The sequence below is a fragment of the Microcaecilia unicolor genome, chromosome 2, assembly GCF_901765095.1.
Source record: "Microcaecilia unicolor chromosome 2, aMicUni1.1, whole genome shotgun sequence".
NCBI lineage: Eukaryota > Metazoa > Chordata > Amphibia > Gymnophiona > Siphonopidae > Microcaecilia > Microcaecilia unicolor.
This window is the reverse complement of record NC_044032.1, coordinates 400,655,901-400,678,298: the sequence shown is the minus strand read 5'-3', so window position 1 is coordinate 400,678,298 and position 22,398 is coordinate 400,655,901.

Sequence of the window (22,398 nt, the reverse complement as noted above, 5' to 3'; positions counted from 1 at the left end):
TGGTAGTCCTAAGCCTTTCATCTATGTTTAACTATTAGCATAAATAATGCTGTTCCGATAGCATGGAATTGGACTTATATTTTGGGGGGGGGGGATTTTTTCAGTAGTTAGATTTTGTATCATAGCACTTTATGGATAGCTGTGGACCTGTTAGTCTTTTATACATTACAGAATAAAATTTCAATTTTGTAAAATTTAAACATACAGAGCAAAAGGAAAGGAATATCGGCAGGAGTTTTAATGATGTAGAGCTTCTTATGTGAGCCACATTTGCATCTTTTCTCACTGAAATAAGGCTCGGCTGTATTGTTCAGCCTGTATGGAATTCTCCTGGTGCCTTCCTGGCTCTCTGTATAGATACAGTATTTATACTTATATTGTTTCTCATCTAATTGATAGTTTGGTCCTAGGCTTGGTATCAAGCATTATTGATTTTGCCAAGGGATAGATTTTTTTTGGGTTGTTTCTGTTTTTGATTTATCTTTCCCTGAGAGTTAGTCTATTGTTTAGTGATTGTTCTGATAGCATGACAGGTCCTGCAAAAAGCAAGGCTAGTTGTGAGGAACAACCAGAGAGCTGGGGATCCAAAGTCACAAAGGTGCTAAAGTGTGAAATACTTGCTGAACAAGGAGTTTGCGTACTAACCGCAGTAAAAGGGGCCCTGCGCTAGTGGCGGAAGACATTTTTGCTGTGCCCTGAGGTCCTTTTTACCGCGGTGGGTAAAAAGCCCGAAAGAAGAAATGGCCATGCAGTAAGTTTGCACTTACCGTGTGGCCATTTCGGGGGGAGCACTTACCGCCACCCATTGAGGTGGCGATAAGGGATCTCATGCTAACCCGGTGGCAACCAGGCAGCATGCAGTAACATTTTTCTGGAATTTCTGGTAGCACCGGAAATGCTGCACACTGGGGACAGAACTACCACTGGAGGCCGCATTAGGCCTGCGATAGTTCTGATTTGCTGCACAGTAAGTCCGTTAACGTGCGGCAACCCTTAAGTAAAAGGGCCCCTAAACTCTGCAAAAGTACAGCAAATACACAACATAAAGAAAGCCTGAGTTTTTACAATGTTTAATAAATGCTTTGTCAGAAACTCTTTGTTATAAACTTTCAAGCAAAATCCACCATGCAAGGAAGTTTATGCAAATTGCCCATTAATGAGCTGTCACAATCCAACTGCATCCATTTTGTTAACATGCAGTTCTGTGAACATTGACTCATGAAAAAGGCTTTGCATGACAGTTTTAGCAGAATAAAAAATATACCTATATACCTCCCTGAGGTGTAGTTAACTTTTTTTTTTTTAAAGTGCCAGAGTAGGATTTACATGGACCCATGAAAATCCTAGGGGACCTCAGATACTCACACCAACAACCCCTTTAAATTAATATTCCTGCTGCACAAGAGATGCTTTTTAAAACGTTTCAGGCTATGGCAACCCATGAGAAATTTCTCATGAAATCTAGCTATGAGATTTTAAAAACCAGGAGCTTATTTGCACCCTGCAGACAAAATCTATTTATTTTTTGTGGCTTAGTGTACTTGTACTCAAGACATAAACGGTAGAGATTTTTTTTAAATATATTTATTTTATTGCAATGAGCTGCTCTTGCTTTTGCTTTTTGTGGCAGAGATTTTACGGAAAGGGAAAACAAATCCATCACTAAGGGCCCTGTTTACTATGCTGCACTATAGGTGCTCTAGCGTTTTTAGCGCACGCTAATTATAGAGTCGCCCATAGGAATATAGGGGCATCTCTAGCGTTTAGTGCATGTTAATTTTAGCACATGCTAAAAACGCTAGCGCACCTTAGTGAACATGGCCCTTAGCCTGATTTGGTTCTTAGGTTTATTTCTGATGAGCATGGTAAATAATAAGAAAAATGTATATGGCCCACCATTGTCCAAAGTTATTTTGGGGCTGCATTGAATGACTAAACAATTTAAAAAAAACAATAGATAAGTCAATCTTTGCATGACATTTCCCTAACAATTAGGGAAATATAGGGGCCCTTTTACTAAGCTGCAGTAAAAAGTGACCTGCAGTAGTTTGGATGTGTGAAATTGGTGCGTGCTGGGCCATTTTTTTACCACAGCAGGGAAAAAAGGCATTTTTTTTTAAAGAGGCAGTAAATAGCAGTGTGCTATAACATCAGCATTCGCACTACGCTGTGTTCACAAATACACACATACTAATAAACAAAACTACACAAAAAGTCTGACACAATAAAGGGCTGCAGCTTTATTAACAAATAATACTGATTAACAATAACAGTAAAATTGTTCACCTAATAACAAATAACTGCAATACACAACTGCAATAGAGAGGCCTTTTATAAAACTAGCTAAACATTTGTTTACTTTCTAAAAAGTATCTGGGTAGATCAGGACATATAACTGTTCACTGAGCCTCAGCAAAGAGATCCTACTCTCTCTTCTTCCTGGCTAAGACTGGGGAAAAAGCCAATAAAATCCAAATGAAAATGAGCTCCTGGGTCAATCAGAGCCCAGAACAACAACTTTTCAAAAGTTAGTTATATCACTGCAAGCATTTCCTTTATCTGTGTTAACTAAAGAAGGAAAGGTTAGTTCTTTGTAACAGCTTTAAACATAAATTGCATCACCTGCTGGCCAAACTAGAGAAATATACTTCAAGAATTAAGGCCGTTTTACAGGCTTAAACACACTGTTCAGTCACAGTTACTAATTGAGGGGCCCTTTTACTAAGACGCACTGAAAAATGGCCTGTGCTGGTGTAGACGCATGTATTGGACGCGCTAAGGTCCATTTTTCAGCGTGCCTGCAAAAAGGCCTTTTTTGGGGGGCTGAAAATGGACATGTAGCATAATAAAAATTGTTGTGCGTCCATTTTGGGCCTGAGACCTTACTGCCCTCATTGACTTAGCGGTAAGGTCTCATGTGTTAACTGGGCGGTAATCATCAGCATGCGTGCACTGCCGATTACCACCCAATTAACACCACGCAGTAGAAAATAAAAATTATTTTCTATCATTTTGGACACATGTATAAATTAGAATTACCACCTGGGGCATGCGGTAGCCAGGCAGTAGTTCTAATTTGATGTGCGTTGTACGCACGTAGGCGCCTATGAGCCTTAGTAAAAGGGCCCCTGAGTTTCTGCCAGGTACTTATGGTTGGATTGGCCACTGTTGGAAGCAGGATACTGGGCTAGATAGACCATTGGTATAACCCAGTATGGTTACTCTTATGTTCTACACACTTTTGAGGCCTCTAAGGTCCTCTCAAGGAGCATCACTATTTAAACCCTCATAAAAAAAATTACATGATGTAATGCCTTCTAGTGATCTTTCTCAGGAGTAGCTCCCACACTCTGGAACTTACTCCCATGGAAGCTACGTCTAACTTGAAACTGTCTCTATTTCAGAAACCATATGAAAGCCTGGATCTTCTCCCAAGCCTTTAATACATGTGGTGATTGACCATACACTCACTCTGTAGCTGGAGTAACTTGCTGCACTCTCTGTAGCTTAGGCCAGGTCCTTATATCTAGTTGTACATAAAACTTGCCGTGAGTTTAGCCATCCATGTATTTATCCCAGTTGTCTTTGTATTGCCCATCTTGTCCCCATCTATATGGCTGCATTGTATTGTGTTGTAGGAATAGCATTAGCATCCTACTATACAAATAAGCGGTGACCGACGTGCTGCGCATGCGCAGAACAGCTGTGCTGTCACAGGTCTCTCCCGTGCCTTGAAACTTGCAGGTCAGGAGAAGGAAGTGCTGGCGAGGGAAAAGCTGTTCGTAAGGATGCCAGCAGCAATTTGAAAGCCCCAGAAGGGCAAAGGGAGGAGCAAAGTGGCTGGCGAAGATGAAAATACGGGGCGGCAGAGCTAAGGTGAGTGTAGTGAAATGTAGTGGTGGGGGCGGGGGTGCTGAAATGTTCGCTGTCCAGCCTGCCGCTGCCTCTGGGCTCATTTTCCCCGGAGCCCACGAGCTCGATGCCGCACGCTGTGACTGACGCATTTGCTGAACATAGCATTTCCAGAGAAGGGGGGGGGGCTGTTTGCGAGTAATGACATCGTTCACAGATGAAAGGGGAAGCGTTAAACACCTCGCTCTGACTTTGGATCTGTGAAACGTCAGACTATGATGCACAGCTCTCTTCCCCCAGGTTGCAGTTGGCAGATGTGTGCAGCCTGCTGCTTTCCTGTCACCGCTGTACGGGGCTGGCACTGGCTTTTTTTTTTGGCTGCTTGCAGCGCAACACCTCCCCCGTCCCACCAGAGCGGAAGTTCTTCGCCTTTTTTTCATTCTCTCTCTTTTTTCCCCCCACCCATCCCTCTCCTCACACACACACACCTGAAAAACGAGCTCTGCTTTGTTGCAGCCTGCTGCTTTCCTGTCACCGCTGTACGGGGCTGGCACTGGCTATTTTTTTTTGGCTGCTTACAGCGCAACACCTCCCCCGTCCCACCAGAGCGGAAGTTCTTCGCCTTTTTTTCATTCTCTCTCTTTTTCCCCCCACCCATCCCTCTCCTCACACACACACACCTCAAAAACGAGCTCTGCTTTGTTGCAGCCTGCTGCTTTCCTGTCACCGCTGTACGGGGCTGGCACTGGCTATTTTTTTTTGGCTGCTTACAGCGCAACACCTCCCCCGTCCCACCAGAGCGGAAGTTCTTCGCCTTTTTTTTATTCTCTCTCTTTTTCCCCCCACCCATCCCTCTCCTCACACACACACACCTCAAAAACGAGCCCTGCTTTGCTGCCTCAAACAACTGGCTATAAGGAGCGACTGACCTTGCACTGTCACAGAGACTCCTACCATCTCTCTCTCTCTCTCTCTCTCTCACACACACACACACACACACACACTCTCTCTCTCTCTCTCTCTCTCTTAACAAGTGGCTATAAGGAGCAACTGACCCTCCACTGTCACAGGGACTCCTAGCACCTCTCTCACTCTCTCTCTCTCTCACACATACACACACACACACACACACACACACAGACAACTCACAAACGAGCCCTGCTTTGCTGCCTCAAACAACTGGCTATAAGGAGTGACTGACCCTCCACTTTCACAGGGACTCCTAGCAGCTCTCTCTCTCACACACACACACACACACACACACACACACATACACACTCTCTCTCTCTCTCTGAACTCACTCTCTCACTCTCTCTTTCAGACACACGCACACACACACACACACACACACACTTTCTCTCTCACACACACACACTGGGACAGATATTAAAAATCTTGCCCGTTTTAATGGGCTTAACGGCTTGTCATATATTATTTGAATGTTCTAATCTGTGCTTATTACGGGCCCTGTTTACTAAGCAGTGCTAAGGGCATGCTAGCTTTTTTAGCACGTGCTAATGATTAGCACACACTATAAATGCTAAGTCACCCATAGAAACATATGGGCAACTCTAGCGTTTAGCGCACGTGATAAAAATGCTAGTGCACGTTAGTAAACAGAGCCCTAAGTGTTCCATCGCTAGTATGCTGACATCGTATTATATGTTATTTGAATGTTCTTCCATGCTATTATTGTACTGACATTTATCATATTTCTCTAATATGATTGCTGTATAGTGCTGTTAAATGTGTATATTTCTTATTTCTATATCTCTTATTGATTACTTATAATAGTTTGCAAAGGTTTTCACTAAAACAAATGTGTGTATTTCTGATACTGTTTCATGTTAGTCCTATTACTAGGTTTCAATTCACCATTTCCAAGTTAACCTCATTGTTTGTATTTATGCTTATATTTGGTCATTTTACTACTGTTATGCTGTTAACAAAATTGTAATAAAGACAGTTAATAAACCCCAATAAATAAATAGTGGACATTCTGATGAAGACTGATATGACATTTTATTATTCCATTTATGGAATATCTTTTATATAAATCTTAACCATGCCCACGATGCAGGCCTTTGCCAACACATAGCTATGCTAGTTTTTTTGTTTTGTTATTGTTGTTTATAAGAATCCTATGCATTTATTAAAATTTTATCTTTTTCAGTATTACTGATGCATTTATACATTTATAATGAATGTGAATGTCTGTGGAATCCTTGTTTATCTTCTCGCTAGCTTTTGCTCTGAGTTTTAACAGAGTCATTGGGAAAGATGTAAATCTTATGACCATGAAATAATTGGCTTCATAGCTCCAGAATATAATTTCAAAGATTATGTTGTGGTAATTGCAAAGCATGTGTGGTAAATGCAGGGGACATACCCTGCCTCTGTCCTGCATTTTCTACACAGGGCACCCAGTTCATGCACAAAGGGCACCACATTAAGAAGCCCTTTTTATTAAGCCCAGATATAATGCAGCACTTATGGAGGTGGGGGGTTAAAATATATTTTAATGTAAGTCATGCACTAATGTCATTAGTGTGCAGCACCTGCATACAGTTAAGAGGGAGCATATCACTGCCTTGTATTTAGAAGGCACTAGGTGCTCCCACATTAACTCTGCATGTCCATGTAGTGAATACTAATCATAACATATCAGCTGATAACACGGGATTGTTTACTATCCATCTATGATATGCCCCTTCCAAAACTATTTTGAAAAAAGTCAATAATATGCTAGTTAATGCATGCAAACAGGCAAAATACTGCTAAACACTTTAATGCATTTTGCGGTAACCTGTTCTCAAACGTTAACCACACATATACCCCCAGATTCTATATAGGTTGCCAAAATTTGGGTGCTCAGGTCAGATATGCATGGAAATTAATTAGTTAAGAAATCACCAACAATCAATTATTGGAGTTCCCTCTAAGCTGAGCAGGAATCCTCCAACTGTATTACTGCCAATATTGGGGGGGGGGGGGGGGGTTCTCCAATGTTGTGTTTTTAATCTCTAAGGACAGGCAGTTTGCCTATTTCTCTGGAGTCCTACAGAGCTTGCCTGTCCCTCTCTTGCCTGTGTCCCCCCCCCCCCCCCCCCACACACACACACACTGGCAGGACTGTAGGCTGAAGAAACTCACTTAGCTTGGAAGAGTGACCAGGAATATCCAACAATTAGTTGAACTGCCACATTCTGGACAACTTGTGCTCTTAATGAATGCTTCAACAGCCCTTGAAAAAAGGAGTTACAATCATCAGACATTGGATATACAAATGCTTGAACCACCATAGGAAAGTTCACAGGGCTCAAAAAGTCACGTAATTGCCTAAGCTTTTTTAATTCAAAGAATACACGCTGGACCACTCCTTTAAGATTGACATGGGTGTGTCCAGTATAATGCCCAGATATTTCATCTCTCTTAAAATGGGGATTTCAGTTCCCTCAAAAAAAGAAGAAATCTGGAATATCTGGGTTATCAGAGCCTGATAAAAAAAAGAGCTTTTGTCTTTGCTGCATTTAGTCTTAACTTACTGGCTGTCAAGCAAGGGGTTGATATTCAAAATTATTTAACCAGCTAGAAATGGCTTCTGGATGGTTAAATCGCCTATTTGGGGCTAATTGCTGATTTTCATTGGCACTTTTCCAGTTAATACCACTGCAAAAAATGGTTAGCGCCAACCTGCAAACCAGTTATTTTGGGGGTGTTCAGGGGTTGAGTTGGCACTTGGCTGGTTAAATGCCAAATGGGACTGCATAAAAAGCTGTCCTATCTTTGGGGGTCTTTTATTAAGCCACGGTAGTGTTTTTAATGTGCACTAACTGTTAGCATGCACTAAACGTTAGAGACACCATAGTTATATATGGGCATCTCTAGTGTTTAGCAGGTGATAATCATTAGCGCTCACTAAAAAGACTACCATGGCTTAGTAAAAAAGCCCCTTTATGCAGTAACCCATAGCTGGTTAAGTGCTGAATATCAGACTTAACCAGCTATGTGTTAGCTGACTTTGCAAAACTTGATATTCAATGCAGGGCCTGGCACTGAATGTCTGGGAATAATGCTGGAGGCAGGCACCAAAGTGCTCAGTGCCATTACCTGAATATCAACCCCCAAGTTTTTATCAAATACAGGCATAAGTTCAGAAAGGCAAAAGTACCTGAAGGCATACCTTTGATAGGAAATCAGCATAACATCAGCATATAACCAATAGCTGACATCAAGACAGCCAAGAACCTTATACAATGGAGTAATATATATATATTGAGTAACAAAGCAGAAAGATATGAACCCTGAGGTATGCCTGACTGAATATGAGGCAAAGCTGAAAATTCGGAACCAATTTTGACCTGGAACTGTCATCCATGCAAAAAAAGAAGTGAACCATTTCAATACTTGACCAGAAATGCCAAAAGTCTGTAATGGCCTCAGCAAAAGCTCATGATTAATTGTATCAAAAGCTACACTTATTAAGTATAACCACGAGGAACTTATTCTCTTGGTCAAAACCATGATGGATGGGATCCAACACAGAAATCAGAAAGGTTTCTGTATTATGTTTTTTGTTCGAATCCACATTGAAATTGATCAAGAAAAACCTTTGCCAATGAAGTTTTGTAATTGTTCTATTGTGAGCTTTTCTAAAATTTTTTCCAAAAAGGTTAACAAAGAAATCGATGAAGAAATCTCCACTCTTCGGATCATGTTTCAAGTTTTTTTAAACAAAAGTCTAATTACTGCTTGATGCTTGCTTCAAAGGGCATGGAACAATTCCTTCTCAAAAATATTTTTTACAATGTCTGTAATGAAAGGAACTATATCATTATAAATAGATTTCATCACCGTTGTAGAACAAATATTCAAGGCACTTGAAGAGTTGTTGAGTGAATGAATTGTATCAGAAACCTCACCTGGCTTATTGATACCTCAGCAAAACTTTCCCAATGAGCAGCATCCTCACAAACAGAATTAACTGGAGATTCAGGTTGGAGCAGGTGTTTCTGTTGATGTTCAGGAGCTAGAGAATAATTTAGTTCTTAACTCGCAGCTGACTTTCGATGTTCAGCTGTGAAATTGGTGTCCTCAAACTTTTTGTACGGTAATGCAGGTGGTAGTTATGAACTACCTGAATTATTGTAATGTTTATTATGTTGGCCTTCAAAAAATATTGTTAGTTAAGTTACAGAGCATACAGAATTCAGCAGTAAGAGTGGTAGCTAGGCGTGGTAAATGCAAACACATTTCTCCAATTCTTATTACCATTCATTGGTTTTACATCCATTTACAGAATAGGTTTACATTGGTTGTTTGGCCTGTTGAGCCCGTGCTTTTTCGTACTTTAAGTTCTAACCAAGCTCAGATTTTTAAGCTACCAGGATTCAAGGTTTTTCAATCTATCAAACTGGAGCACAGCTGTTTTTCTAGAGTAATCACTTTGCTCTGGAACATTTTAACATGGGCACTGACACAGGACCAAAATTATTTGCTGCGCCACGCCACTTGAAAATGAGTGGGGTTTTTTTTCCTGATTATATATCAGTTAAAGTTCTGGGTGCTCAAATGAATTGTTCTTTGTGGCTAACTTTTCTTAGTTGAATTTTACATTTAATTTTATTATATTTTGATTTTCTTGTATTGTTATTTAGACTTTATTTTATTACAATTTTAGTTTATATTGTTATTTTCATTTGTTTTACTGTTTTTATGTATGACCTTAACCTCTGCTTTGTACATTCTGTTGTACAAAAACGTGGATAATAATTCTGTAAATTAAATTAAATTAAATCTGAAGAGACTGCATGGTGCATTTATCCCCTGTTTACAAACCCAAAATAGCGGTTGCTGTGCGGCATTGCCGACACAACCCATTCAAAGTGAATGGGCTGTGTCAGCAACACCGCATCGCCAGCCACTAGCATGGCTTTGTAAACAGGGGCCTTAGTGGCATAAGGGTAAGTCATATACACATCAAGGAAGCAACGTTTAAGACCTGAATGCCATTGGTATGTGTGAAAAGCCTATTTACATGTGTAAATTAGCATGTATGTATAAGTAGCAAATTTAGCAGAGGTGCTATTTACACACATATATGATGCAGTGCAGGGGTAATTGAGGGAGGCATGCCCTAAGTGTCATTCAAAACCATCTTGGGTTGCAAGAAGTTTGAGTTTTATAGTAGAGCTCCTTAAACCAATGTACAGATTTCCAAAATCCTCCACTTACATGTGGAAATGGTGCCATTTACATGCATAAAGAGCAAAACTGCATGTAGTTTTCTTCCACGGATAAAGGCAATAGGGCTTTTTTTACTAAGCTGCAGTACTGCTTTTGCTCGTGGTAGAAATAAGCTGGCGGTAAAAGCTGAGAAGCCCATAGGAATGTAATGGACATCTCTGCATTTACTGCTGGCTAATTACTACCGCAGCTTAGTAAAAGACCCCCTTAGTGATGCTGGTTTTTTTTGACAGCAGGATAAAGCACTGAGGTGAGTGAATATTGTGTTCAATTCTGGTCGCCACATCTCTAAAAAGATATAGTGGAATTAGAAAAGGTACAGAGAAGGGTGATGAAAATGATAAAGGGGATTGGACGACTTCCCTATGAGGAAAGGCTAAAGTGTCTAGGGCTCTTCAGCTCGGAGAAGAGACAGCTGAGGGGAGATATGATAGAGGTCTATAAAATAATGAGTGGAGTGGAACGGGTAGACGCGAATCATTTGTTTACTCTTTCCAAAATACTAGGACTAGGGAGCATGCGATGATGCTACAAATTAGTACATTTAATACGAATTGGAGAAAATATTTCTTCACTCAATGTGTAATTGAACTCTGGAATTCGTTACCAGAGAATGTGGTAAAGGCAGTTAGCTTAGCGGAGTTTTAAAAGGGTCTGGAGGCTTCCTAAAGGAAAAGTCCATAGACCATTATAAATAGACTTGGGGAAAATCCACTGCTTATTTCTGGGATAAGCAGCATAAAATATATTGAGCTTTTTGGGGTTCTTGCCAGGTATTTGTGACCTGGATTGGCCACTGTTGGAAACAGGATGCTGGGCTTAATGGACCTTTGGTCTGTCCCAGTGTGGCAATACTTACGTACTTATGAATCAATAAACACAAGCTAATTGTCAAACCAAGAAAGCTTTAATCCTTAGTAGTATCAATCAGCGTCCATGGTACAGAAAACAGACTCAACACAGCCGTGTTTTGGCAAACAATGCCTGCATCAGGAGTCATGCAATTCACCTTGGTGGCAAACCATGGTTATATAGCACTGTGCAACAAGTCCTCTGAGTCCCTGCTTCAATAATTCAACGTAACTGCATTTGCTGTCTGCCCAGGCTGATGCAGCACGGCTCACACTGACACCAATCACTCGCCTCACTGCTTTATCCTGCTGTTCTCTGCATGGGGACTTTATCCTTTCCTTATATACCACCATTCTTTTTTGACATTCATTTATAAGCTGGCTGTTACCATTGGGCATACTGTCCCATATACATATATACATATATTAGAAAAGGTGCTGCATTCAGAGCGTCTGTTTTTTTTTTTCTAAATACTGGGGTTTCTTTATAAACTCACAGACCTAATAATCAATTTTCCAACCTAGACAACCTATGCAAATTTATTTTCTAAACAAGTATCCTGGAAAAGGAGAACACATATTCTCTGTCTTAATGAGGATAACGAACCAACATCTGCTGACAATGTTCAAACGAGAAATCATTTGAACTATTATGAATAGGAAATGATTTTGAGCAGAATCACAATAGCACTCACTGTCAACAGACTCAATGTGCCTTTCAAAGGAGAAAGAACTGCAGGACAGCCAGAGGGACTGCACAGAGGGGTCCTTTTACCAAGCTGCGGTAATAAGGGCCAAGCAGAAGCAACTGAGGCCATTTTTGCTGTTCGCCAGGGCCCTTTTTACCACAGCAGATTTAAAAAAAGGCTGAAAATCGACATAGCCATGTGGTAAAATTGTATTTATTGCATGGCCAAGTGGGGAGGATCACATCCACTGACCATTGAGGTGGCAGTAAGGGCTCCTGCGGTAACCCGTCAGTAACTGGGCAGCGCCAATTACCGCCAGGGTAGCGGCACGCATTTAATAATTATGTAAAAAATGTCCATAATAGCAATGGACAAAAAAGTGAGGACAGTTGAAAGAGGATATCAGGAAGTCTTTAATATGAATAGCTTAAAAACAACCTGACGGCACCAAGGCCTGCATCAGGGGTCAAGTGAGTCTACATAAAAAATGAAAATCAAAACCATGACAACTAAACATGTTTTTGATTTTCATTTTTCATTTTTTTATGTAGACTCACTTGACCCCTGATGCAGGCCTTGGTGCCGTCAGGTTGTTTTTAAGCTATTCATATTAAAGACTTCCTGATATCCTCTTTGAACTGTCCACACTTTTTTGTCCATTGCTTTTGTTGTACGTGAGGATTCTTCTCCTCCCTTTTGTTTTCCTGCTAAAAATTTCCATAGCACCAGAAATGGCATGCACTCAAGGCAGAACTACTGCTGGCAGCCATGTTGGGCTGGCAGTAGTTCTGGGTTGCCACACAACAACCCTTTCATGAAAGGGCCCCAGAGTCTTCATTCATACAGAAGCATATTTCACAAAGAGAGATGAGAGAGTTTCAAAGAGCAAAACTTTGACATCAAATTGTGATAATAGTAAAATAGAAAGAGTGGGAATTATGTGGTCCAAACACATACATTTTATATATCAAATTGCAAGACAGAATTAAATAGGACAATATGCTTCTCTATGATAGTGTTAATGGTAACAAATTGATAACTGCAGGTTAATATGTTCCACTCACTAACTGGCAAGACTTTTTATGAGCAGCTGCTGTAGAAGCATTTTCAACTAGGAATTTAATTGTTGGGGCAGGATGTGATATGGGTTTGCTGCCATATTAAGATCATTAAAATTAGAAAATTAGAATAGAAGGTAGAATTAGATCTGTGTTAAAGATATTAGGACACATTTGTATATCCTATATAATAATACTCACCGCCAACGTTCCAACCTGCCTGGGACCGTGGGCCCCTCGATGTGGTCTGCTAAGCCGCTTAGAACGTAATGACGTAAGTAACGTCACTGACAGCTGAATCCAAGGCAAGGGGAGGAGTAGGGAAACACGTAGAGCGTGTTTCCCTACTCCTCCCCCTGCCTGAGAATCAGCTGGCAGTACTCCCTGCAACACAACTCCCCCCCCCCCCCCCCCCGCGCGCATCACAAAAGCAACCAAACAACCCCAAAGAACCGGAGGCAGGGCGAAAATGGCCACACTCTGGACCGGGACCAAGCAGACCAGCCGACAACGGATTACCCCGGGTGCCAAGCACACAACCCGAAGACGAGGCACGGAACAACTCCCGAACCTGCCACCGCCCACAAAAAAAATAAACAGCTGACGCCACTCCCAAAACTGCCGCCCTCCAAAAAAAAAAAAACACCTGAGGACACTGTCGCCCCTCTCTGGCCATCCCCTTCCTACAGCCGCCTGCTTAAAAGTTATTACCTCCTGCACGCAGGGACGCTGGCCGCTTCAAACAGCCTTTTCTTTCGCTTCTGTTTCTGTTCCTGTGGACCCGCCCTTGAGGGCGGGACCACAGGAACAGCTGAAACACAAGCGAAAGAAGAGGCTGTCTGAATCGGCCAGCGTCCCTGCATGCAGGAGGTAATAACTATAAAGCGACAGCCGGCTGTAACGAGGGGGAGGGCCAGAGAGGTAGGGAGGGGGGGCCTGAAATGACAGAGAGGGGGAAGGGGGCCCTGAAACGATGGGGGGGAGGGGATTCCTGGAAATCCACTGGAAGGGGAGGGGCGGGTAATGGAACTGGAGAAGGGGACGGAGGGTGCTAGATCAGGGGGTAGCATGGGGGAGGGGTCCTGTAACTCGGAGAAGGGGGGAGACGCAGAGTGGGAAGGGGAGAGGGGGGGATGGGAAAAAATGGGAGGGGGGTCCTGCAACTCGGATGGGAACACGTGGGAGGGGTTTCTGGAACTCGGACAAGGGTGGAAGGGGAGAGAGAGGGGGGAGAGATGGGGAGGGAAGAGAGAGGGGGGAGAGGGTGAGAGAGGGGAGGGGGGAAGGGGGAAGAGGGGGATGGGGGTTCTGCAAACTCTCGCTCTCACAGTCTGTGTATCGCATACATACTCTCACACTCACTCTCTATCAAACTCACTCTCTCACACACACTGTAATCTGTGTGAAACACACTGTCTCACACTCTCACACACACTGTATCTGTGTGAAACACACTCTCTCTCTCTCACACTCACTGTGTCTCACATACACACTCGCACACACTGTCATTCTGACACACACACTATCTCTCACAGACACACTCGCACCCAGTCTCACTCTCACACACAGTCACTCTCACACACACACAGACTCTCAAACATACACACTACGAGGAAAACCTTGCTAGCACCCATTTCCTTTGTGTCAGAAATGGACCCTAAATGGAGGAGGGGGGTGAAGACCCTAAAAGGAGGAAGGAGGGAGGAGGAGAGGGGGGAGGGGGAGGGAGAAAAAAAGAGAGGGAGGGGGAAAGGGGGCCCCTGCCGCACACTCTCACTCACACAGTCTCACTCTATGACACACACACTCGCACATTCACTCTGTCTCTCTCTCTCTCTCACACAGTCACTCTCACACACACTCTCTCAAACATACACACTTAGAGGAAAACCTTGCTAGCGCCTGTTTCATTTGTGTCAGAAACAGGACTTTTTTACTAGTCTATCTATAAATGTGTAGAGACAGAGATGTGCAAATGTATGTGAATGTGCAACACTGACCATACATAGGCATGGAGGGGCATTTTTAAAATGACATCTAAGTCTGATTTTGTACATTTTGCACAAAACGTTTAAGATCCGAATAGGAAACAAGGTCATTTTCAAAAAAAGAAAAACGTCTATCTTCTTTTTTTTCTCAAAAATACTGTTTCGAACAAGGTTTTGTGCTTTAAACGCTTTGTTTTTTGGTCCATTTTTGAAAACAAAACCTCAAATAAATGCAAAACGTAGAGATTCATGCCTTTGGAATGTAGGAGGAGCCAGCATTTTTAGTAAACTGATTCCCCATATATCCCAGGAGAGCAATGGGGCACCCTAGAGGGCACTTCTATTCACTTTATAAAAATGCTCCCAGGTACACATCTCACCTTTGCACTTTTTTCTTGTCCCCTGAGCCCTCCAAAACCCACTACCTCCCACTATACACCACTACGATATCCCTTATGTGTGAAGGGGGCACCTATATTTGGTTACAGTAGGTTTTTGGTAGCTTTGGGAGGGGTCACAGTTTCCACCACAAGTGTGACAGGTAGAGGAAGATAAGGACCTGAGTCCCCAATTCCATAGTGCACTGCACTGACCACTATACTACTCCAGGGACCTGTATGCTGCTCTAATAGACCTGCCTGGTTAATGCTGGGTTAGTGCAGGAGCCCTTAAATGGGTGGCAGTAAGTGCTCCCCCCTGTAATGGCTGCATAGCAAGTGGTTCACTTACCACATAGCCATTTCTTTTCCAGAAAAAAGATAGCTTTTTACCTGCTGTGGTAAAAGAGGGCTTCAGCATGCGTCAAAAACACACGCAGACACTACCGCAGGCTCCCTTTTACCACAGCTTAGTAAAAGGACCCCATAGTCTTCTCTGCCTAATATGACTGTATCCAAGTGATAGGATGTATTGAACCACATATCCATAACGGCAATAGCACCACATAGGGCTACATCAAGGAGGTTAGATTGAGAACAGGAGATGGTATGAGACTATTATACGGGTTGAAGTCAGTAGGCGTAGCTTGCTGGCAGTAGGCAGTCACAAGTCCATAAGTACATAGGTACGTAAGTATTGCCACACTGGGACAGACCAAAGGTCCATCAAGCCCGGTATCCTGTTTCAAACAGTGGCCAATCCAGGTCACAAATACCTGACAAGATCCCAGAAAAGCTCAATACATTTTATGCTGCTTACCCCAGAAATAAGCAGTGGATTTTCCCAAGTCAATTTAATAATGGTCTATGGACTTTTCCTTTAGGAAGCCTCCAGACCCTTTTTAAATCCCGCTAAGCTAACTGCTTTTACCACATTCTCTGGCAATGAATTCCAGAGTTTAATTACACGTTGAGTGAAGAAAAATTTTCTCCAATTCATATTAAATTTAGCACTTTGTAGCTTCATTGCATGCCTCCTAGTCCTAGTATTTTTGGAAAGAGTAAACAAACGATTCACGTCTACCTGTTCCACTCCACTCATTATTTTATAGACCTACTACTACTACTACTTACTACTACTTATCATTTCTAAAGCGCTACTAGATGTATGCAGCGCTGTACACTTGAACACGAAGAGACAGTCGCTGCTCAACAGAGCTTACAATCTAATTAGGACAGACAAACAGGACAAACGAGAGATAAGAAAATATTAAAGTGAGGATGATAAAAATAAAGGGTTCTGAACAAGTGAGTAAGGGTTAGGAGTTAAAAGCAGCATAAAAAGGTGGGCTTTTAGCTTAGATTTGAAGACGGCCAGACATGGAGCTTGATGTACCGGCTCAGGAAGTCTATTCCAGGCATATGATGCAGCAAGATAAAAGGAACAGAGTCTGGAGTTAGCAGTGGAGGAGAGGTCAGATAAGAGAGATTTACCCAGTGAACGGAGTTCACAGAGAGGAATGTAGGGAGAAATGAGAGTGGAGAGGTACTGAGGAGCTGCAGAGTGAATGCACTTATAAGTCAATAAGAGGAGTTTGAACTGTATGCGGAAACAGATAGGAAGCCAGTGAAGTGACCTCTATCATATCTCCCCTCAGCCATCTCTTCTCCAAGCTGAGGAGCCCTAGATGCTTCAGCCTTTCCTCATAGGGAAGTCGTCCCATCCCCTTTATCATTTTCATCACCCTTTTCTAGTTCCACTATATCTTTTTCAGATGTGGTGGCCAGAACTGAACACAATATTCGAGGTGTGGTCGCACCATGGAGAGATACAAGGGCATTATAATGTCCTCACTGTTGTTTTCCATTCCTTTCCTAATAACACCTAACATTCTATTTGCTTTCTTAGCTGCCGCAGCACACTGAGCAGAGCATTTCAACATATCATCAACAACGACACCGAGATCCCTTTCTTGGTCTGTGACTCCTAACGTGGAACCTTGCATTACGTAGCTATAGTTCAGGTTTCTCTTTCCCACACGCATCACTTTGCACTTCCTCACATTAAACATCATCTGCCATTTAGATGCCCAGTCTCCCAATCTTGTAAGGTCCTCTTGTAATTTTTCACAATCTTCTCGCAATTTAACAACCTTGAATAACTTTGTGTTGTCAGCAAATTTAATTACCTCAGCAGTTACTACCATCTCTAAATCGTTTATAAATATGTTAAAAAGCAGCAGTCCCAGCACAGACCCCTGGAGAACCCCACTATCTACCCGTCTCCATTGAGAATACTGACCATTTAACCCTACTCTCTGTTTTCTATCTTTTAACCAGTTTTTAATCCACAATAGGACACTACCTCCTATCCCATGACTCTCCAATTTCCTCTGGAGTCTTTCATGAGATACTTTGTCAAACGCCTTTTGAAAATCCAAATACACTTAATTAAGGGGCTCATTTTCAAAGCACTTAGACTTACAAAGTTCCATAGGTTACTATGGAACTTTGTAAGTCTAAGTGCTTTGAAAATACACCTCGGACCAACTCGCCTTTATCCATGTTTGTTCACTCCTTCAAAGAAATCCAATAGATTGGTGAGGCAAGATTTCCCTTTACTAAATCCATGCTAGCTTTGTCTCATTAATCCATGCTTTTGAATATGCTCTGTAATTTTGTTCTTTATAATAGTCTCTTCCATTTTGCCCGGCACTGACGTCAGGCTCACCGGTCTATAATTTCCTGGATCCCCTCTGGAACCTTTTTTAAATATCGGCGTTACATGGGCTACCCTCTAATCTTCTGGTACCATGCTCAATTTTAAAGATAATTTACATTTTACTACCAATAGTAACGCCAGTTCATTTTTCAATTCTATCAGTACTCTGGGATGAATACCATCCGGTCCAGGAGATTTGCTACTCTTCAATTTGTCAAATTACCCCATTTCATCCTCTAGGTTTATAGAGATTTCATTCAGTTTCTCCGACTCATCAGCTTCGAATACCATTTCTGACACCGGTATCACCCCCAAATCTTCCTTGGTGAAAAACAAAGCTAAGAATTCATTTAACTTCTCTGCTATGGCTTTGTCTTCCCTGATTGCCTCTTTTACCCTTCTGTCATAAAGAGGCATATTTTCAAAGCACTTTGGGAGGCTAAGTTCCATAGGTTTCTATGGAACTTTGGGAGGCTAAGTGCTTTGAAAATGAGCCTCCTAGTGATCCAACCGATTCTTTTGCCAGCTTCTTGCTTTTAATATATCTAAAAAAGTTCTTACTATGTGTTTTTGCTTCCAACACAATCTTTTTTTTTTTCTTTCCGAAAAGTCCCTTATTGCCTTCCTTATCAGCGCTTTGCATTTGACTTGACATTCCTTATGCAGTTTCTTGTTATTTTCAGTTGGTTCCTTCTTCCATTTTCTGAAGGATTTTCTTTTAGCTCTAATAGCTTCCTTTACCTCACTTTTTAACCATGCCGGCTGTCATTTGGTCTTCCTCCCTCCTTTTTAATGCACCAAATATATTTGGCCTGGGCTTCCAGGATGGTATTTTTGAACAGCATCCACGCCTGATGTAAATTTTTGACCCTCGCAGACGCTCCTCTAAGTTTTTTTTTCACTGTTCTCATTTTATCATAGTGACCTTTTTGAAAGTTAAATGCTAACGTATTGGATATCCTGTGTATACTTACTCCAAAGCTAATATCAAATCTGATCATATTATGATCACTGTTATCAAGCGGCCCCAGCACCATTACCTCCCGCACCAGATCATGCGATCCACTAAGGACTAGGACTTTTCTTTCTCTTGTCAGCTCCTGTACCAGCTGCTCCATAAAGCAGTCCTTGATTTTGTCAAGGAATTTTACCTCCCTAGCATGTCCCGATGTTACATGTACCCAGTAAATATCAGGTGTAGCTGGGTCCCACTTCCAGGACCCTGCCAGGCTCAACGCTGCTTAGCTTCCTTCTTCACCCAACTGTTGCCTCACTCCACACCACCTTGGCCTGTTCTGGGAACTCAGGGCCAGACCCCCTGAGAGCTTGCAGGACTTCCTCCTCTCTCTATTGTTTCCACAGAGGCTCAATCAAGGCAAAACGTTTATTAAAAAAAACTTTATTTTCTGGCTTCCATTCAGCATAGACACAAAAGGAAAACACCTTACTCCCAGGTTGTTAAGGTTTGCTGCCAAAGTCTCATTCAGGGTTTAAACAGTCCATTTAACTTCACTTTAGCCAAAATTATTTCTTTTAGGGAACAGTACATTATCAGAAAGAAAACACAATAGCTTGGTAGGTTGCAGGCCCAGACCTTTTCAGTATGAAACACTTTACACAGTCTTTCTTACAGCACAGCTACACAGCTTTGGTCCCACCTGGTTCAGACTGGGGTTTCAATTGTGTCCAGCCCTCTTTCTCTCCCAGGGGCTGCACCTGTTTCCTCTTTAGTAGAGATCTCCCCCAGCGCCTCAGTCTCTCTCCTCTGGTCTTCCACCTGTCTCGCCAAGGCACAGCTAGCCACCCTCTTACAGCAGCTATTCGGGTTTGAGCCAGAGCTCCAATCTCCATCTGTTCCTCTTCTAGTCCTTCAGTAACCTCCATTTATCCTCCTCTTCAACTTCCCCCGCCCCCAACCTCTCCAGCTGGCCCTCATCACCTTCCTCAGAGACCATTTCCCAATCTTCTATCTCCTCCCCTAACTCTTGCACAGCCGGGTGGGGAAGAGAGGGATTCTGGGACTGGTAGTTCCTCCTCTTCTTCCTTAACCCAGCCAACCTCTCTTCCTCCGGTAGCGCAGATTTCTGAATGTGGGTGTTGTGCACATGAAGTCTGCCCCGTTGGGGTTCCCTGGCTGCCTGCACCCCCCTTCTGCGTGCCTTCCTGGATCCCCTTTCACCTACCCTCTCATACAGGGCAATTGAAATCACCAATTCTTATCATGTTGACCAGTTTGTTAGCCTCCCTAATTTCCGATAACATTTCTACATCCGTCTGTTCATCCTGGCCAGGCGGACAGTAGTACACTCCTATCACTATCCTTTTCCTCTTTACACATGGAATTTCAATCCACAGGGATTCCAAGATGTGTTTTGTTTCCTGTAGAATTTTCAATCTATTTGATTCAAGGCCCTCCTTAACATACAATGCTACCCCTCCACCCTATCACTACGATATAATTTGTACCCCGGTATGACAGTGTCCCACTGGTTATCCTCCTTCCACCAGGTCTCAGAGATTCCTATTATATCTAATTTTTCATTTAGTGCAATATAGTCTAACTCTCCTATCTTATTTCTTAGACTTCTGGCATTTGCATATAGACATTTCAAACTATGTTTGTTGTTCCTATTTACATCAAGCTCAGTACTTGACTGTATTAAATTGCAATCTTTGTCTGATTTTTATTTTTATTTAAGGACACCTGGAGGCTCATTTTCAAAGCACTTAGCCTCCCAAAGTGCTTTGAAAATATGCCTCCTGATCTACTACGGTCTCTTTTGCAACCTCACTATCTGATTACCCTATCTTCCCTGTTTTGGCGATATCTTTAAAAGATACTTTATTCCAAACCATGCGCTTTTGAGCAACTGTCAGCCTTCCCCCAGTCTCTAGTTTAAAAGCTGCTCTATCTCTTTTTTAATGTATTTGAAGTCTTTATTGAATACTGAGAAATACTGATGCCAGCAGCCTGGTCCCACCCTGGTTAAGGTGGAACCCATCCTTTCAGAATAGCCCCCCCTTCCCCAAATCAATAGCAAACACTATTGAAAGCAATGGTAAAAGATTATTAGAAATAATGGACTGCCTATGTGTCATCCATCTGTAAAAAGTCAAAGGTATTCCAGTTGGATAGGCAATGCTTTAAAAGGTGGAAGACAAAGGTTTTTTTGTTTTTTTTTTACTTATTTGACAGCTTTTTAATTTATTTGAAAGCATCCCGTGTGTGAATATAAATATCATGAAATTAAAGTTCAATATCATTAGCTTCAAAAATTCTTCTGCTGGTGGAAGCAGCACTAATATTTTGTGCTCATGTTTCTACACTGCTCTATACAATACAGTAATAAATGACCAAATTCCAGTGAGGATATCCTGTTTACTGATGGGCTCATGTTAACTGTTGTTGTAATCTGGCTTGGGAAGCCTGGTGTTATAAAGATTGGAAGTAAAATTAAACTCTTCTTTCATTGCGGCACATGGAATCAGATCTTCACCTCATCTCTTTCGTACAAATTGATTATTCTGTTTTGAGCATGTTTCAGGGACTAGTGGTTTTCATAAGTCAAAATAATAAAAATAAATATTTTCTTTCATGCAGATCTCTCATTTGTTTAAACATAACCAAATGGGCTATAAGCCCCTAATGCAGTCCATTGGTTTTCCTATATTTTGTCCTTGTGATGGCTTATACTGTGCCAAAACTGGAAATACAGTGAGGCAGAATAATAGAATTCAGTAACATCCAAAACTTAATAAGCATTATAATTGTGTTTGCATTTGGGTAATAACTGAGAAAATGCTGTTGAAAACTGACTTGAAGAAGAAATAAATATATATCACAGAACTGGAAAATATTGGCACATTTAGATTGACTCTGGACTTCTGCATGAAGATAGTTCTGCCCTCATTATTTAGGGTCTTGTTTACAAAACCACGCTATAGGCATGCTAGCATTTTTAGCATGTGCTGGAAATTAGCATGCGCTAATGCTAGAGACACCCATAGGAATATGTGGGTGTCTCTAGCATTAGTGCATAATTTTTAGCACTCTCTAAAAACACTAGTATATCTTAGTAAACAGGGCCCTTAATATCTTTCTTTTAAATAGTAGTAATAAAGTATATTAAGTGAATTCTTATAATATACCACTTCATTCCACAAAACAAAATGAGCAAGTTCCCACAAACCATCTTTCTCTTTTAATCTAGGCCTAGGAAAAAAAAAAGATTTTAGCTCCAGATTTCAGCTTAATTCATGTTTAATGTGGAATTTAACTTGTTCCTTCTCACCCAGTACTTCCCTCGCCCTTAATTGTCTTGTCTGTCTGTATTATTTTAGATTGTAAGCTCTATTGAGCAGGGACTGTCTCTCTATGTCAGGTGTTCAGCGCTGCATGCGTCTGGTAGCGCTATACAAATGCTAATAATAATAATAATATAACTGCCAAAAAATTAGATAGATAGAAACCGTGAATGTTAAGCACCTGATTCTCATAACATGATGTCTGTTTTAGAGGCCCTTTAACAGAAGAAAAAAAAAAATCTCTGCACGAATATAGCACATGCTAGGGTATCCCTATAACCAGCCCCTTCAAATGACACACTGATTATGA